Source organism: Hylobates moloch, unplaced genomic scaffold, assembly GCF_009828535.3.
Source record: "Hylobates moloch isolate HMO894 unplaced genomic scaffold, HMol_V3 SCAFFOLD_15, whole genome shotgun sequence".
In the NCBI taxonomy this organism is placed as follows: Eukaryota; Metazoa; Chordata; class Mammalia; order Primates; family Hylobatidae; genus Hylobates; species Hylobates moloch.
The window spans coordinates 14,627,182-14,633,296 of record NW_026652290.1 but is presented as its reverse complement, the minus strand read 5'-3'; the positions used below and the strand labels follow the sequence as shown (position 1 = coordinate 14,633,296).

At 36.2% G+C, this 6,115-nt stretch overlaps 1 pseudogene; it reads right to left on the bottom strand.

The window, feature by feature from the left end:
• Nucleotides 1-343: 343 nt before the first annotated feature.
• Nucleotides 344-6,115, bottom strand: part of LOC116483823 (calmodulin-like) — a 66,388-nt pseudogene continuing 60,616 nt past the window's right edge.

The following is a 6,115-nucleotide window of genomic DNA, read 5'->3' as shown; positions in this document are numbered from 1 at the left end:
AAAAAAAAAAAAGGCACAACCCAGATGATCCCCCCTTTGACCAACTCCATCTAAGTTTAGCTGTGCAGAAGGGCTTAGATATATCTAGAGTAAGCCACAGGTAACGTGTTACTTGATCAATTTTCTAAAATAAGTTTTCAGAACAATGACAGTAAGGTAAGAAAAGAAACCATGGAGGAATGGAGTCCTAGTTACTATGCATGCATTTTTTTGACAGTAGGAAGAAACATTTTAGAGATAAATTATAAACAAAGAAAAAGGAAAATAAACAATTTTGTACAAGAAATGTAACATATTCTGTATAAGGTCTTCACTTTGCTGTCATCATCTGTACAAACTCTTCCTAGTTTACTTGACCGTCACCATCAATACCTGCTTCCCTGATCATTTCATCAACCTTGTCATCTGTTAGCTTCTCTCGGGGGTTTGTCACCACATGGCGAAGTTCTGCTGCACTGATATAGCCATTGCCATCCTTATCAAACACAAGGAATGCTTCTCTAATTTCTTCTTCACTTTGTGTGTCTTTCATTTTTCTTGCCGTCATTGTCAGAAATTCAGGAGAGTCCATTGTTCTATTACCATCAGCATCTACTTCATTAATCATGTCTCTTAACTCTGCTTTCGTGGGATTCTACCCAAGAGACCTCATTATCGTTTCCAATTCCTTTGTTGTTATAGTTCCATCATCGTCTCTGTTAAATAGTGAAAAAGCTTCTTTGAATTCTGGAATCTGCTCTTCAGTCAGTTTGGTCTGCCATGCTGCAAGTGCTACTGGTTTCTGAGATGTGACCACACAACCACTCCCATATCTTCATTCTCACCAATGAAATCTCTACCCTGGGGCAAGTCATTGGCCTTCTGTTCTCTTCAATGTGTTCATAACTAAGATGGAAATATACCCATTCTTCTTTTCTCAAGGAAATGCTGTCGGGAAAACATAAGACATCTTATCTACAAATAAATATCCTTTAAAAAATATAAATATAGTATACTATAAAGTACATTTATAACATACATAAATATACTTTAAATATAATGACAGTTTTCTAATAGTCTAAAATAAGTCAATGACATTGAAATAAAATCCAGTTATATACAAAAGTCACTTACGTTACAATAGAGATAGTTGAGATTAGAATATTAGGAGAAAATAAAGATTAACACACATGTTCAAGTAGATTAACCTTCATGTTGTCATGGTGGATATTTATTAGGCTATAATACTAGGGTGAAGTATCTCAAATTCATATCCTTTTACACAATCAAGAGCATAATTTTATATAACAAGATGAACACAAGGGGTTAAAATAACATGTCTTTGTCATGGTGAGCATTCCAGTTCAAAGTTATAAATCTGCATCCATCCTAAGAACATGATTCCTTAGCTCAGAGAAGTCTCTCTGTCCCTATCCAGTGGGGACACTTTGGCATGCTAAAGTGAGTCAGCGCTTTCAGGGTGACCCATGAGACACACAGACAGCATGTGAAATAACTGCCATTCTGAACTCACAAGCCTTCTAGAAAATGTGTTGTATTCTCTGAGCTCAATGTCTCCTATTTAAAGATAGTACAAGCAAAATAGATTTTTGGTCTCATAATCACATGAGATAACACGTGTAACTCTTTAAATTTTTCTTTTATTTATTTTTTTTTTAATTTTTATTATACTTTAGGTTTTAGGGTACATGTGCACAATGTGCAGGTTTGTTACATATGTATCCATGTGCCATGTTGGTTTGCTGCACCCATTAACTCGTCATTTAGCATAGACTGGATTAAGAAAATGTGGCACATATACACCATGGAATACTATGCAGCCATAAAAAATGATGAGTTCATGTCCTTTGTAGGGACATGGATGAAACTGGAAAACATCATTCTCAGTAAACTATCACAAGGACAAAAAACACGTGTAACTCTTTACACATCATGTCTAGAACAGAGTAAGTCTCAATACATAATGATAGTAAGAATCAACATCCTTTCTATAAAATATTGAAAAATAATAAACTAATAGGAAATATCATTTCTTATGGACAACTATGCAGCCATTAACATAGGAAATATTTTTAATAGGATCAATATGTACCTCCCACTAGTATAATTCTTGTAACTGTCCTTTAAAATCACTGACATCAACTACAGCTTGTCACTTTTTCTCTTGTTTAGTCCACTGCTAAGAGAGAAGAGAACATTAATATTTTTATACTTTATATATTATTTTTTAACTCATAATTTCAAGCTTGCTTCTCAAAGGGTTAGAAACAAGTTAGAAACATAGGGGAATAAAATAAAGCAAAAGGAAGAAAAAAAAAAAAGCCCAAGATATAGATAGGTCTGTACTTAATAGGAGAAGATAAAATGAAACCAGATGGAGATTTTATACCTCTATTTTTGTTTCACTTCATGAAGCAGATAACTTAAAACATGTTTTTCAACATTGGTCTCCTAATCTTCTCTGTCACCTTCCACCAAAATGTTAGGCTGGCAAAGGTTCTATGTGTACCTCCTCCTTTATCACCCTTTGCTTTAGAGAAACATATGCTTTTATGACCAAGCTCTGAAATGATCACTGAAAGAAGCTGGGTAAATATTTTCAAGATAAGCCTGGAGATCTTACTGTCTCTAAATCATCAACAGACAAAAGGGAGAGAGAGAGAGTTTCCTATTCAAACATGTTGCTCAAGAGCTAATGGGAGTATTATTATGATTGATAGGCCAGAATCTTTGTCTTTGGGGAAAGTAGCAGAACACTTAATGGGATAGGAACTGACCAATATTTACACTGGAGGTGAAGCCACATTTTATTTCATCTGGGGTCAAATATTACTGAATGTGAAATACATTCCTCAGATGAATGTTGCCCTCTCTTCACCCCAGCCAGGGTGTCTGAGATTCCCATGAACTCTTGCAATCAATCTCCATTTGTAATACTCCCAAGATTCAAAGTTTAGCAACTAAGGAGGATTACACGGCTGCTTCATTCTAAGGTGGGTGGATACCAAACTATAAGTAAATAAAGCTTATTACTCAAACTCTAAAAGCAGTGAATGTTCTAAGTCGCGTCCCAACCACACGAGTGCACGATGCCTATTAAAGTAAAATGGGCACTTCATAAATCAAGATATTGGGCTGAATATTTCAGACTTAACAGCAATATGATTCTGCCAGTAATAGTTGTGACTGAATTAAAAAAAATAAGGTGTTGTTTTTACAACTATTTTAGCTATTAAGTAGGAGATGATTTTATTTTACTTTCATATTCTGATATTTACAACAGAAGTTTCAGATCGATAACACTGTCAGCACCTTCTTTTCTTATCTGGTTTGTGACACCTTTAGTACATTAAAGTGAAAAGAACCAGGCAATCCTTGAGAAACCAACACGGCACATGGATACATATGTAACAAACCTGCACATTGTGCACATGTACCCTAAAACCTAAAGTATAATAATAAAATTTAAAAAAATAAAATAAAAAAATAAACAGAGCTTTCTATTCAGGGCTTGCTTTGGAAGACCCCTCAAGGCTAAATCCTTACTTTCAGTTTGAGAATCAGTCACTGTAAGTAAAGGAATGGAAGCTTCCTCAGGCTAATGATGCTATCATATTTACACCAGGATTGAAGATCAGCACCAAAGTGTCCTCTATTCTCCTTTCAGCCTCAGCTTCTTTGCTTCCCATTTTTAAAAAAACCACTCCAATCAGGGTTTTGTTTTTGCAGTTCCACCCAAACTGCTCTTATCATTGTCATCCGTGACTTCTGTACTATATGCTGTGGCCAATTATTTTATTTGATACAGTTGATCACTTCCTTCCCCTGGATTTCCAGGACATTATATTCACATAGTTTTATCTTTCTGGGATTTTCCAGTGGTGTTTGCTTATTCCTCCTCATCTTCCCAACCTGTAAATATAGGCAAGCTCAGGGGATCAGATTTTGAACTTCTTTTCTGTCTACACTCACTCACTTAGAAATGCTGATGACACATAAATGTATACCCCAGCCAAGATTTCCCCATAGAGATCTCAACTCATACTTCCAGCTACCTATCTGAAGTCTTCACCGAGACGCATAATGGGAGTCTCAAAAATGTCTAGAATTGCTCAAGACTTAAATGTAAAACCCAAAACCATAAAAACCCTAGAAGGAAACCTAAGCAATACCATTCAGGACATAGGCATGGGCAAAGACCTGATGATGGAAACACCAAAAGCAATTTCAACAAAAGCTAAAATGGACAAGTAGATCTAATTAAACTAAAGAGCTTCTCCACAGCAAAAGAAACTAGCATCAGAGTGAACAGGCAACCTACAGAATGGGAGAAAAATTTTGCAATCTATCTATCTGACAAAGATCTAATATCCAGAATCTACAAGGAACTTAAACAAATTTACAAGAAAAAAAAACATCAAAAAGTGGGTGAAGGATATGAACAGACACTTCTCAAAAGAAGACATTTATGCAGCCAACAAGCATACGAAAAAAAGCGCATCATCACTGGTCATTAGAGAAATGCAAATCAAAACCATGACCAGATACCATCTCATGCCAGTCAGAATGGCAATTATTAAAATGTCAGGAAACAATAGATGCTGGTGAGGCTGTGGAGAAATAGGAACGCTTTTACACTGTAGGTGGGAATGTAAATTAATTCAACCATTGTGGAAGACAGCGTGACAATTCCTCAGGGATCTAGAACCAGAAATACCATCTGACCCAGCAATCCCATTACTGGGTGTTTACCCAAAGGAATATAAATCATTCTGCTAGAAAGACATAAGCACATATACGTTTATTGCAGCAATATTGACAATAGCAATGACATGAAACCAACCCAAATGCCCATCAATGATAGACTGGATACAGAAATATGGTACATATACACCATGGAATACTATGTAGTCATAAAAGAGAATGAGATCATGTCTTTTGCAGGGACATGGACGAAGCTGGAAGCCATCATCCTCAGCAAACTAACACAGGAACAGAAAACCAAACACTGCAATTCTTACTCATAAGTGGGAGTTGAACAGTGAAAACACATGGACCCAGGGGGAGGGGAACAAAACACACCGGGCCTGTCGGGGGGTGGGGGCAAGGGGAGCGAGAGCATTAGGACAAATATTTAATGCATACAGGGCTTAAAATCTAGATGATGGTTTGACAGATGCAGCAAACCACCATGGTACAGCTATACCTATGTAACAAACCTGCACATTCTGCACATGTATCCTAGAACTTAAAGTAAAATTTAAAAGAAAGAATGTCTAGAAACTTCTGATGTTGTATTCAAAATCTTTCCTACATCAGTTAATGACAAGTCTCCCTTCGCTTTCATCTAAATATCATGGACTCATTCTTGACTCCTCTCTTTATCCTATATCTCATGTCTAATGGCAAATATTGTTGGCTCCAACTACAAAATGTTCCACTGACTCTGAGTGCTTTTGACCATCTCCGTGGTCATCACTGTGGCCATTGACAACTATCTTTCTGGTTTCTGCAAGAGGCCACTCTTTCTGATCTCCCTACTTCCTCTGTTTCTACTTTACAGACTTCTCCAAACTGCAGCCAAAAACATCTTGAAAAAAATATGTTTGACTGTGTCATTCCATATTAATACTTTAGTTTATGCTCTTGTTTTTCCATCCCATGAAACTTTATGATCTCGTGGAACTTAGATATTCATATAGGTGACTCAACTGTAGTCTCAAAGTCCACTGACTTTTTAATATTCTAAGTTCCTCCCTTCTTCAAAACACTCACCTTCATCACAGCATCTTGTGATGCTTCACTTGAAATAGTCTTACTAACTCTGATTCTTTAAACTCCAATACTATTCTTCTTAATTAACAACATTCAACTTTCATTCAACAAACATTTTTTTAAATATTAACTACCTTAACCCTTGGAGATACAACAACGTGCCTAAAAGGTAAGTCTCTGCTTTCATGGAGCAAATTTTCCAGTGGAGGGAGAGACAGCTATCTAAAATAGTATCTTTGCAAAACTGTATAATTACAAACTGAGATAAGTAAGAAGAGCGTAAAATATAGGGTGCTATGAAAACTTGCAGCAGGATAACTAAACATAGTCTGGAGTGTAA